The sequence below is a fragment of the Heptranchias perlo genome, unplaced genomic scaffold (genome assembly GCF_035084215.1).
Source record: "Heptranchias perlo isolate sHepPer1 unplaced genomic scaffold, sHepPer1.hap1 HAP1_SCAFFOLD_715, whole genome shotgun sequence".
NCBI lineage: Eukaryota > Metazoa > Chordata > Chondrichthyes > Hexanchiformes > Hexanchidae > Heptranchias > Heptranchias perlo.
The window spans coordinates 75,530-89,247 of NW_027139745.1; the positions used below are offsets into that span (position 1 = coordinate 75,530).

Sequence of the window (13,718 nt, forward strand, 5' to 3'; positions counted from 1 at the left end):
ACGGATCAAAAGGTACCTGAGAAATAAACAAGCAGACACTTTAGAAGTGAAGCCGTGAGCTTTTTGCTCCGTCTCTCCAGGACATCGAGATGCCCAGCGGTGCCGCGTGTTCACAATGTTCAACCTCTGCTTCAGTTCACGGGGTTTCTGCTCCTCTTTACTTTGAACTTTGCAAAAAAAAAGTCTGTGGAAATAAAAAAACCCAATCGCTAATGGTCAGTGACAAGGCTGAAATCCAACCTCTGAATCATAAAGTGAGATGGAAGAATGACAGAGCGTCAAACAGGAACAAGAGCTGGGACTGCTCGCTCGATATTGCACCGTCACACATTCCCCTCAGTCGGCGGCTGCTTTGAGTTGAGCTGTTGAGGGGACCGTGAGATGAAGTCCCGCTCCGGACAATTTAATGCTTGTGGAGCCTCAGAAGTTGGAACTCGCTGAGCTCAAAAAGCGTCATTCAACTTTCCGTGGATAATTCTGGTGGGAAATTAATTAGGAAGATACTAGGAGTTGAACCCAGGACCTCAACACATGCAAAACATGCGCTCCACCACTGAACGAAATCACCACATTACAGAAAACTCCAACCAAGGAAAGAAGAACTGATTGTCCTCATTTTATGAGGCCACCCGTGGTGGGTGTGCACTCCGCTCACTGCATTTTACTGGAGAAATAATCAATTTATATTATGTAACTATCCTCCACTCACTGCATTTTAATGGAGAAATAATCAATTTATATTATGTAACTATCCCCCACTCACTGCATTTTACTGGAGAAATAATCAATTTATATTATGTAACTATCCTCCACTCACTGCATTTTAATGGAGAAATAATCAATTTATATTATGTAACTATCCCCCACTCACTGCATTTTACTGGAGAAATAATCAATTTATATTATGTAACTATCCTCCACTCACTGCATTTTAATGGAGAAATAATCAATTTATATTGTGTAACTATCCCCCACTCACTGCATTTTACTGGAGAAATAATCAATTTATATTATGTAACCATCCCCCACTCTGCATTTTACTGGAGAAATAATCAATTTATATTATGTAACTATCCCCCACCAGGTTTTAGCTGTTGTCAGAAATAGTCCCTTCGTGGTCGCCAATTGTAGGATTTAAACCACTATTTTCAGGATTATAATCTGATCCAATCTAAGGACTGGTTCCTGACAACAACAAGATCACCACTGGTACTGGTATTACGGTTAAAGGCAAAACCGATTTATTAATCACATCACAATTAGTGCAAAAAGGTGATACTTAACAAAGAGAAATAGTGAGTGTTCCTTGAAACCTCAGGAGTGTCCCTCCAAGTGACTACGGTGCGGTCTCTCTCTCTCTCTCTCTCTCTATCCATCCAAGTGACTACGGTGCGGTCTCTCTCTCTCTCTCTCTCTATCCCTCCAAGTGACTACGGTGCGGTCTCTCTCTCTCTCTCTCTCTCTATCCATCCAAGTGACTACGGTGCGGTCTCTCTCTCTCTCTCTCTCTCTATCCCTCCAAGTGACTACGGTGCGGTCTCTCTCTCTCTCTCTATCCCTCCAAGTGACTACGGTGCGGTCTCTCTCTCTCTCTCTCTCTATCCATCCAAGTGACTACGGTGTGGTCTCTCTCTCTCTCTCTCTATCCCTCCAAGTGACTACGGTGCGGTCTCTCTCTCTCTCTCTCTCTATCCCTCCAAGTGACTACAGTGCGGTCTCTCTCTCTCTCTCTCTATCCCTCCAAGTGACGACGGTGCGGTCTCTCTCTCTCTCTCTCTCTCTATCCCTCCAAGTGACTACGGTGCGGTCTCTCTCTCTCTCTCTACCCCTCCAAGTAACTACGGTGCGGTCTCTCTCTCTCTCTCTCTCTCTATCCCTCCAAGTAACTACGGTGCGGTCTCTCTCTCTCTCTCTCTCTATCCCTCCAAGTGACTACGGTGCGGTCTCTCTCTCTCTCTCTCTCTCTATCCCTCCAAGTGACTAAAGTGCGGTCTCTCTCTCTCTCTCTATCCCTCCAAGTGACTGCGGTGCGGTCTCTCTCTCTCTCTATCCCTCCAAGTGACTATGGTGAGGTCTCTCTCTCTCTCTCTCTCTATCCCTCCAAGTGACTACAGTGCGGTCTCTCTCTGTCCCTCCAAGTGACTACGGTGCGGTCTCTCTCTCTCTCTCTCTCTGTCCCTCCAAGTGACTACGGTGCGGTCTCTCTCTCTCTCTCTCTCTATCCCTCCAAGTGACTACGGTGCGGTCTCTCTCTCTCTCTCTCTCTGTCCCTCCAAGTGACTACGGTGCGGTCTCTCTCTCTCTCTATCCCTCCAAGTGACTACAGTGCGGTCTCTCTCTCTCTATCCCTCCAAGTGACGACGGTGCGGTCTCTCTCTCTCTCTCTCTCTCTCCCTCCGAGTGACTACAGTGCGGTCTCTCTCTCTCTCTCTCTCTGTCCCTCCAAGTGACTATGGTGCGGTCTCTCTCTCTCTCTCTATCCCTCCAAGTGACTACGGTGCGGTCTCTCTCTCTCTCTCTCTCTCTGTCCCTCCAAGTGACTACGGTGCGGTCTCTCTCTCTCTCTCTCTCTATCCCTCCAAGTGACTACGGTGCGGTCTCTCTCTCTCTCTATCCCTCCAAGTGACTACGGTGCGGTCTCTCTCTCTCTCTCTCTGTCCCTCCAAGTGATTACGGTGCGGTCTCTCTCTCTCTCTCTCTATCCCTCCAAGTGACTACGGTGCGGTCTCTCTCTCTCTCTCTCTATCCATCCAAGTGACTACGGTGTGGTCTCTCTCTCTCTCTCTCTATCCCTCCAAGTGACTACGGTGCGGTCTCTCTCTCTCTCTCTCTCTCTATCCATCCAAGTGACTACGGTGCGGTCTCTCTCTCTCTCTCTCTATCCCTCCAAGTGACTACGGTGCGGTCTCTCTCTCTCTCTCTATCCCTCCAAGTGACTACGGTGCGGTCTCTCTCTCTCTCTCTCTCTATCCATCCAAGTGACTACGGTGTGGTCTCTCTCTCTCTCTCTCTATCCCTCCAAGTGACTACGGTGCGGTCTCTCTCTCTCTCTCTCTCTCTATCCCTCCAAGTGACTACAGTGCGGTCTCTCTCTCTCTCTCTCTATCCCTCCAAGTGACGACGGTGCGGTCTCTCTCTCTCTCTCTCTCTCTATCCCTCCAAGTGACTACGGTGCGGTCTCTCTCTCTCTCTCTCTCTACCCCTCCAAGTAACTACGGTGCGGTCTCTCTCTCTCTCTCTCTCTATCCCTCCAAGTAACTACGGTGCGGTCTCTCTCTCTCTCTCTCTCTATCCCTCCAAGTGACTACGGTGCGGTCTCTCTCTCTCTCTCTCTCTCTATCCCTCCAAGTGACTAAAGTGCGGTCTCTCTCTCTCTCTCTATCCCTCCAAGTGACTATGGTGAGGTCTCTCTCTCTCTCTCTCTCTCTATCCCTCCAAGTGACTACAGTGCGGTCTCTCTCTGTCCCTCCAAGTGACTACGGTGCGGTCTCTCTCTCTCTCTCTCTCTGTCCCTCCAAGTGACTACGGTGCGGTCTCTCTCTCTCTCTCTCTCTATCCCTCCAAGTGACTACGGTGCGGTCTCTCTCTCTCTCTCTCTCTGTCCCTCCAAGTGACTACGGTGCGGTCTCTCTCTCTCTCTCTCTATCCCTCCAAGTGACTACAGTGCGGTCTCTCTCTCTCTATCCCTCCAAGTGACGACGGTGCGGTCTCTCTCTCTCTCTCTCTCTCTCCCTCCGAGTGACTACAGTGCGGTCTCTCTCTCTCTCTCTCTCTCTGTCCCTCCAAGTGACTATGGTGCGGTCTCTCTCTCTCTCTCTATCCCTCCAAGTGACTACGGTGCGGTCTCTCTCTCTCTCTCTCTCTGTCCCTCCAAGTGACTACGGTGCGGTCTCTCTCTCTCTCTCTCTCTATCCCTCCAAGTGACTACGGTGCGGTCTCTCTCTCTCTCTATCCCTCCAAGTGACTACGGTGCGGTCTCTCTCTCTCTCTCTCTGTCCCTCCAAGTGATTACGGTGCGGTCTCTCTCTCTCTCTCTCTATCCCTCCAAGTGACTACGGTGCGGTCTCTCTCTCTCTCTCTCTATCCCTCCAAGTGACTACGGTGCGGTCTCTCTCTCTCTCTCTCTCTCTATCCATCCAAGTGACTAGGGTGCGGTCTCTCTCTCTCTCTCTCTCTATCCCTCCAAGTGACTACGGTGCGGTCTCTCTCTCTCTCTCTATCCCTCCAAGTGACTACGGTGCGGTCTCTCTCTCTCTCTCTCTCTATCCATCCAAGTGACTACGGTGTGGTCTCTCTCTCTCTCTCTCTATCCCTCCAAGTGACTACGGTGCGGTCTCTCTCTCTCTCTCTCTCTATCCCTCCAAGTGACTACAGTGCGGTCTCTCTCTCTCTCTCTCTATCCCTCCAAGTGACGACGGTGCGGTCTCTCTCTCTCTCTCTCTCTCTATCCCTCCAAGTGACTACGGTGCGGTCTCTCTCTCTCTCTACCCCTCCAAGTAACTACGGTGCGGTCTCTCTCTCTCTCTCTCTCTATCCCTCCAAGTAACTACGGTGCGGTCTCTCTCTCTCTCTCTCTCTATCCCTCCAAGTGACTACGGTGCGGTCTCTCTCTCTCTCTCTCTCTCTATCCCTCCAAGTGACTAAAGTGCGGTCTCTCTCTCTCTCTCTATCCCTCCAAGTGACTGCGGTGCGGTCTCTCTCTCTCTCTATCCCTCCAAGTGACTATGGTGAGGTCTCTCTCTCTCTCTCTCTCTCTATCCCTCCAAGTGACTACAGTGCGGTCTCTCTCTGTCCCTCCAAGTGACTACGGTGCGGTCTCTCTCTCTCTCTCTCTCTGTCCCTCCAAGTGACTACGGTGCGGTCTCTCTCTCTCTCTCTCTCTATCCCTCCAAGTGACTACGGTGCGGTCTCTCTCTCTCTCTCTCTCTGTCCCTCCAAGTGACTACGGTGCGGTCTCTCTCTCTCTCTATCCCTCCAAGTGACTACAGTGCGGTCTCTCTCTCTCTATCCCTCCAAGTGACGACGGTGCGGTCTCTCTCTCTCTCTCTCTCCCTCCGAGTGACTACAGTGCGGTCTCTCTCTCTCTCTCTCTCTCTGTCCCTCCAAGTGACTATGGTGCGGTCTCTCTCTCTCTCTCTATCCCTCCAAGTGACTACGGTGCGGTCTCTCTCTCTCTCTCTCTGTCCCTCCAAGTGACTACGGTGCGGTCTCTCTCTCTCTCTCTCTCTATCCCTCCAAGTGACTACGGTGCGGTCTCTCTCTCTCTCTATCCCTCCAAGTGACTACGGTGCGGTCTCTCTCTCTCTCTCTCTGTCCCTCCAAGTGATTACGGTGCGGTCTCTCTCTCTCTCTCTCTATCCCTCCAAGTGACTACGGTGCGGTCTCTCTCTCTCTCTCTCTATCCATCCAAGTGACTACGGTGTGGTCTCTCTCTCTCTCTCTCTATCCCTCCAAGTGACTACGGTGCGGTCTCTCTCTCTCTCTCTCTCTCTATCCATCCAAGTGACTACGGTGCGGTCTCTCTCTCTCTCTCTCTATCCCTCCAAGTGACTACGGTGCGGTCTCTCTCTCTCTCTCTATCCCTCCAAGTGACTACGGTGCGGTCTCTCTCTCTCTCTCTCTCTATCCATCCAAGTGACTACGGTGTGGTCTCTCTCTCTCTCTCTCTATCCCTCCAAGTGACTACGGTGCGGTCTCTCTCTCTCTCTCTCTCTCTATCCCTCCAAGTGACTACAGTGCGGTCTCTCTCTCTCTCTCTCTATCCCTCCAAGTGACGACGGTGCGGTCTCTCTCTCTCTCTCTCTCTCTATCCCTCCAAGTGACTACGGTGCGGTCTCTCTCTCTCTCTCTCTCTACCCCTCCAAGTAACTACGGTGCGGTCTCTCTCTCTCTCTCTCTCTATCCCTCCAAGTAACTACGGTGCGGTCTCTCTCTCTCTCTCTCTCTATCCCTCCAAGTGACTACGGTGCGGTCTCTCTCTCTCTCTCTCTCTCTATCCCTCCAAGTGACTAAAGTGCGGTCTCTCTCTCTCTCTCTATCCCTCCAAGTGACTACGGTGCGGTCTCTCTCTCTCTCTATCCTTCCAAGTGACTATGGTGAGGTCTCTCTCTCTCTCTCTCTCTCTATCCCTCCAAGTGACTACAGTGCGGTCTCTCTCTGTCCCTCCAAGTGACTACGGTGCGGTCTCTCTCTCTCTCTCTCTCTGTCCCTCCAAGTGACTACGGTGCGGTCTCTCTCTCTCTCTCTCTCTATCCCTCCAAGTGACTACGGTGCGGTCTCTCTCTCTCTCTCTCTCTGTCCCTCCAAGTGACTACGGTGCGGTCTCTCTCTCTCTCTCTCTCTATCCCTCCAAGTGACTACAGTGCGGTCTCTCTCTCTCTATCCCTCCAAGTGACGACGGTGCGGTCTCTCTCTCTCTCTCTCTCCCTCCGAGTGACTACAGTGCGGTCTCTCTCTCTCTCTCTCTCTCTGTCCCTCCAAGTGACTATGGTGCGGTCTCTCTCTCTCTCTCTATCCCTCCAAGTGACTACGGTGCGGTCTCTCTCTCTCTCTCTCTCTGTCCCTCCAAGTGACTACGGTGCGGTCTCTCTCTCTCTCTCTCTCTATCCCTCCAAGTGACTACGGTGCGGTCTCTCTCTCTCTCTATCCCTCCAAGTGACTACGGTGCGGTCTCTCTCTCTCTCTCTCTGTCCCTCCAAGTGATTACGGTGCGGTCTCTCTCTCTCTCTCTCTATCCCTCCAAGTGACTACGGTGCGGTCTCTCTCTCTCTCTCTCTCTGTCCCTCCAAGTGACTACGGTGCGGTCTCTCTCTCTCTCTCTCTCTATCCCTCCAAGTGACTACAGTGCGGTCTCTCTCTCTCTCTCTCTATCCCTCCAAGTGACTACAGTGCGGTCTCTCTCTCTCTCTCTCTCTATCCCTCCAAGTGACTACAGTGCGGTCTCTCTCTCTCTCTCTCTCTATCCCTCCAAGTGACTACGGTGCGGTCTCTCTCCCTCTCTGTTGACTGAAAAGTTCTCTTCTTCCTTGCCAGAATCTTGTGCGCCTTCCTCAGCTTTTGAGGTCTCTTCTTATTCCCTTTTACAGTTTATGAGCAGTTCACTCTCACATCCACATCTCTCAGCCTGACCATTATTCATGTCTTTCAACCTTCAGAAGTTACATTCCAAGCATAACTCCTGGTACCATCCGTGCCTTCTTGTTACAGACTTAACAGAACCTTATTTAGAGTTTACATTGTGAGCCTTCACAGAACCGTTTGTATAAACAGACTTCTGCTCACTGGCTTGTGGAGGCTCGAGATAGAGAGGCCTGAGCCTGAGTGACTCCTTGATTTAATGAACCTTCAGTCCCTTTATCTACTTGTCTTTTAGACATTATGCTATTACAGCACATTCCTCCCTTAGGTCTGTTAATTCCCACTTTACTGTTGTCAGTATCCTTTGAGTTTTAACTGCAAACTTGACTATAATAACCATCATGCATCCTTCTCGGCCCACCAGCACTTTCTTATTGAATACACGTTACATGGTTCATACTATATTAATACACAGTACAGTTTACATTTACAGATACATAGATTCACAGTACATTTTGTTCTACTTCTACTATTGATTATAATTATACTAAATTCTATCTGTTGATGGGTTCATCCTTACACGTTGTTCTTCCTGACTCTAAACACCGTAGTTCAGTCCTGGATATGATTAACTGCAGAATCCAACCCCTGCAGTCACTTGTGAACTCGCTGGTGTCTCAGCACATGTGAAGACTGAGTGAATCCCTTCCCACACACGGAGCAGGTGAACAGTCTCTCCACAATGTGCGTGAGTTGATGTGTCAGCAGTTCATTTCTGCTTTTAAAGCTCTTCTCAAAGTTACTGCATTAAAAGGTCACTCAATAGTGTGAACACGTTGATGTCTCAGAAGGTGGGATGAATTAGTGAATCCTTTCCCACACACGGAGCAGGTGAACAGTCTCTCCCCAGTGTCAGTGTGTTGATGTTTCAGATCATTTGTTTTAAAGCCCTTCTCACAGTCAGAACATTTCAGAGGTCTCTTATCAGAGTGAACTCGCTGGTGTCTCAGCAGGTGGGATGACCGAGTAAATCTCTTCTTACACAGGGAGCAGGTGAACGGCCTCTCCCTGACGGGAGTGTGTCGATGTCTTCACAATTTGTATCTGCATTTAGAGCTCTTCGTGCAGTCAGAACATTAAAAAGGTCTCTCCCCAGTGTGAACAAGTTGGTGTGTCAGCAGTTTGGATGAAATAGTGAATCCCTTCCCTCACACGGAGCAGGTGAGCGGCCTCTCCCCAGTGTGAGTGCGTTGGTGTGTCAGCAGATTCCTTTTGCTTTTAAACCTCCTCTCACAGTCAGAACATTTAAAAGGTCTCTCATCGGAGTGAACAAGTTGATGTTTCAGCAGGGTGGATGAATGAGTGAATCTCTTCTTACACACGGAGCAGGTGAACGGCCTCTCCCCAGTGTGAACTCGCTGGTGTTTCAGCAGGTGGCATGATCGAGTGAATCTCTTCTTGCACACGGAGCAGGAGAACGGCCTCTCCCCAGTGTGACGGCGTCGATGAATTTCCAGCCTGGACGGGTAATTGAATCCCTTCCCACAGTCTCCACATTTCCACGGTTTCTCCATGGTCCGGGTGTCCTTGTGTCTCTCCAGGTTGGACAATCAGTTGAAGCCTCGTCCACACACAGAACACGTGGACGGTTTCTCCCCGCTGTGAATGGTGTGATGTTTTTTCAGGCTGTGTAACTGGTTAAAGCTCTTTCCACAGTCAGTGCACTGGAACACTCTCACTCGGGTGTGTGTGTCTCGGTGCTTTCCCACTCACACTGATGTTTGAAATCTTCTCCCACAGATAGAACAGACAAACATTTCTCCTTCCACATTCAAAGGCCGATGATATTCAGGTCCTGATGAATCGAGTGACTCTGTCAGATCTTGGCATGCTGTTTGGTTTGAGTTTCCCTCTGCAAATCCTCCCCTTCTAATACCCTATAAAGGAGTTTATAAAAGTCATCACTGTAAGTACAGGGTAGAAATTCAGAATAGACAATTCTAGTTTCTACAAAACCTTCTTTCCTCTCTTGTGCCTCAAAGCTGTAAATCCCCGTCCCACACACTCTCCCTCCTCCCTGTGCTGAAATCCAAACTCATCGCATCATCTTTCAGTGGCCCGAAACCATGAGTGAAAGGGTGAGAGAGTGAGTGAGAGAGAAAGTGTGAGAGAGTGAATGTGAGAGAGTGAATGTGAGAGAGTGAATGTGAGTGTGAGAGAGAGAGTGTGAGTGAATGTGAGAGTGAGAGTGAGAGTGAGAGTGTGAATGTGAGAGTGTGAATGTGAGAGAGTGAGTGTGAGTGAGTGTGTGAGTGAATGTGAGAGTGAATGTGAGTGAGAGAGTGAATGTGAGTGAGTGTGAGAGAGTGTGAGATAGTGAATGTGAGAGTGAATGTGTGTGAATGTGAGTGAGTATGAAAGAGTGAACGTGAGGGAGTGAGTGTGAGAGAGTGAGTGTGAGTACAGCAGTGGGCTCGGTGTGGAGAATGAAGTGGGGCAGGTGGAGCATGTTTCAGTGGGGCAGCAGTGATCATAATCTCATTCGGTTTAGAATATTTATGGAAAAGGACAGGGGACAGTCAAATGTGAAAATTCTTAACTGGAGGAGGGCTAATTCCAGTGAGTTAAAAAGGGATCTTTTCTGTGTGGATTGGAATCAAAAATTGTCAGGCAGAAGAGTAATTGAACAGTGGGAGGCCTTCAAGGAGGAGTTGGTTTGGGTACAGAGTAGACAGATTCCCACGAGGAGGAAAGGAACAGCATCCAAAGCTCGAGCTCGGATGAATAAAGATATAGAGATCACCATTTCTCCTTCATTTACAGACGATCACTGACCGATCATCATTTCTCCTTCATTTACAGAAGTTTCCTGACTGATCACCATTTCTCCTTAATTTACAGACATTCCCTGACCGATTACCGTTTCTCCTTCATTTAAAGACGTTCCCTGACTGATCATTATTTCTGCTTCATTTGTAGACGCTCCCTGACCAATCACATATCTCCTTCATTTACAGATGCTCCCTGACCAATCACATTTCTCCGTCATTTACAGACGCTCCCTGACCGATCACCAGTTCTTCAATTACAGACACTCCCTGACCGATCTCCATTTCTCCTTCAATTACAGATGCTCCCTGACTGTTCACCATTTCTCCTTCATTTACAGATGCTCCCTGACTGATCACCATTTCTCCTTCAATTGCAGACGCTCCCTGACAGATCACCATTTCTCCTTCATTTACAGATGCTCCCTGACCAATCACATTTCTCCGTCATTTACAGACGCTCCCTGACCGATCACCAGTTCTTCAATTACAGACACTCCCTGACCGATCTCCATTTCTCCTTCAATTACAGACGCTCCCTGACCGATCGCCATTTCTCCTTCAATTACAGATGCTCTCTGACTGATCACCATTCCTCCTTCATTTACAGATGCTCCCTGACTGATCACTATTTCTCCTTCAATTGCAGACGCTCCCTGACAGATCACCATTTCTCCTTCATTTACAAATGCTCCCTGACCGATCACCATTTCTCCTTCATTTACAGACGCTCCCTGACCAATCACCATTTCTCCTTCATTTCCACACTCCCTGACCGATCTCCATTTCTCCTTCAATTACAGATGCTCCCTGACCGATCACCATTTCTCCTTTAATTACAGATGCTCCCTGACTGATCACCATTTCTCCTTCATTTACAGACGCTCCCTGACCGATCACCATTTCTCCTTCATTTACAGACACTCCCTGACCGATCTCCATTTCTCCTTCAATTACAGATGCTCCCTGACGGATCACCATTTCTCCTTTAATGACAGACGCTCCCTGACCGATCAACATTTCCCCTTCATTTACAAACGCTCCCTGACCGATCACCATTTCTCCTTCATTTACAGACGCTCCCTGACCGATCACCATTTCTCCTTCATTTACAGACGCTCCCTGACTGATCACCATTTCTCCTTCATTTACAGACGCTCCCTGACCGATCACCATTTCTCCTTCATTTACAGACGCTCCCTGACCGATCACCATTTCTCCTTCATTTACAGACGCTCCCTGACCGATCCCCATTTCCCCTTCATTTCCCGGCGGGTAGTGAGGGGGGGATAATGTTCACTGTTTTATATTCGGGTCTGGGGCCGCACTCGGGGTTTGTAAAGCCTGAGCCTGGGCCTGAGCCCGGACCCGGGCCCCGGGGTTTATTGAGCCTCTTGCTCCGATCCTCTGACCTGCACCGAACGCGCTCCTCCCGCAGCCTCGACTGGCCGCGCATGCTCAGGACACACTGACCGATAATGAGTCACTACTGCGCCTGCGCACTGGGCTCCACTGATTCAGATAGGGCACAATCTGAACCGCGCTGCATGCTGGGTGATGCAGCCTCCATTGATGATATTACTGTCCGGCCGAAAAGCAAAGACATTGGAAGCAGGGAGAGCGCGTTTGGACCAAGGATAATAAAATAAACTGAAACCCCAGCGCTTCGAGCCATTAAAACCGGCACAAACACACAGCATAGAAGCCCCCCCCCCCTCCACCCCGAATTTGGTGAACTCCAGAAAAAAAATTTTCAGTGACTTTTATTAATTTCGTTTTATTAAATGTTGCAACTGAAGGGTTCAATTAATGTTTATTTTCCAAATGCACCTCGGGACCGCCAGTCTCACCATTAATCCCGCCTGGCTATTAAGGAGAGTTCCGGACCAAATGTAACCCTGCTATTCAAGAAAGAGGGAGAGAGAAAACAGGGAACTACAGAACCTTTAGCCTGACAATAGTAGTAGGGAAATTGCGAGAATCTATTACTAGGGACGTGGTAACAGGGCACTTAGAAAATCATAATATGATTAGGCACATGCAACATGGTTTTATGAAAGGGAAATCGTGTTTGACAAATCTATTTGAGGTTTTGAGGGTGTTGACAGCAGGGTAGATAAGGGAGAACCAGTGGATATAGAATATTTGGATTTTCCAAAGGCATTCGATAAGGTGCCACACAAAAGTTTGTTGAACAAGATTAGGGCTCATGGGATTGTGGGTAATATATTAGCCTGGATTGGGGATTGGTTGACGGAGAGAAAACAGAAACTCGTAATAAACAGTTCATTTTGGGGTTGGCAGGTTGTAACTAGTGGGGTGCCGTGAAGATCAGTGTTTGGGCCTCAAATATTTACAATCTATATTAATGACTTAGATGAGGGAACCGAGTGTAATGTGTCCAAGTTTGCTGACGATACAAAACGAGGTGGGAAAGTAAGCTGTGAGGAGGATGCAAAGAGGATGAAAAGTGATACAGACAGGTTAAGTGAGTGGGCTAGAAGTTGGTAAATGAAGTATAAAGTGGAGAAATGTGAGGTTATTAACTTTGGTAGGAAGAATAGAAAAGCAGAATAACTTTTAAAAGGTGAGAGAGTATGAAATGTTGGTATTCAGAGGGATTTGTGTGTCCTTGTACACGGATCACAGAAAGTTAACATGCAGATGCAGCAAGCAATTAGGAAAGCAAATGGTATGTTGGCCTTTATTGCGAGGTGGTTGGAGTACAAGGAAAAGGAAGTCTTGCTGTAATTATATAGGGCTTTGGTGAGACCACATCTGGAGTACTGTGTACAATTTTGATCTCCTTACCTGCGGAACGATACACTTGCCTTAGAGTGGGTGCAACAAAGGTTCACTAGATTGATTCCGGGGATAAGAAGGTTGTCCTGTGAGGAGAGATTGAGCAGAATGGGCCTATATTCTCTGGAGTTTACAATAATGAGGTGTTCTCATTGAAACATGTAAAATTGTTAGAGGGCCTGACAGGGTAGATGCTGGGATGCTGTTTCCCCGAGCTGGAGAGTCCAGAACTAATGGTTATAATCTCAAGATAAGGGGCCGGCCATTTGGTACAGAGATGAGGAATAATTTCTTCACTGAGAGGGTTGTGAACCATTGGAATTCTCCACCCCAGAGGGCTGTGGATGCTGAGCCATTGAATAGATTCAAAACTGAGGGAGATCGAATTTTGGACACAAAGGAACTCAAGGGATATGGGGATAGGTCGGGAAAGTGGAGTTGAGGCCGAAGATCAGCGATGACGCTGTCAAATGGCGGAGCAGGCTCGAGGGACTGAATGGCCAACTCTTGCTCCTTTCGCTGATGTTGGTCCACTGGAAAAGCAGAACTTGCCAGCTGTTTTAAAACTTTTAGCCTGAACAGGGACTTGAACCCTGGACCCTCAGATCACCACTTGTTTTAAAAGTCTGATGCTCTACCGACTGAGCTATCCAGGCTCGCTGTTGGACTGGTTTCCATCATACAGATTCATGGTGGGACTCTGAATTATCCCTGTCGATGGAGAAGAAGGGGAGAATTCCTGTTTACAATTTTCAGCAACGTGTTGAGGAGAATCCTTGTTTCTGTTGAACATGATGTAAGAAACATGGACAGCGAACTTGTGATTTTACAATTCTTCTTGTTTGTACAAAATTTCTTGTCATTCGTTAGCAGCAATTAAAAAAAACACTTTACCCAATGGCTCAAAAGCTGAACTTGTTCCACACGGGAGCTGGGAAAGGCCTCTCGACATTTCAGCCGATCAACAATTGAAAGCTGAATAATTTCACCCGTTACACCGTGACACCAGGC

The 13,718-nt window shown here is 48.5% G+C and overlaps 1 non-coding gene across 1 annotated transcript; it reads right to left on the reverse strand.

The window, feature by feature from the left end:
• Positions 1 to 13,278: 13,278 nt before the first annotated feature.
• On the reverse strand, positions 13,279 to 13,363 carry trnak-uuu (transfer RNA lysine (anticodon UUU)). The gene is given in 2 exon segments: positions 13,279 to 13,314; positions 13,327 to 13,363. It is a non-coding gene; the product is annotated as a tRNA-Lys (tRNA).
• Positions 13,364 to 13,718: the final 355 nt, after the last annotated feature.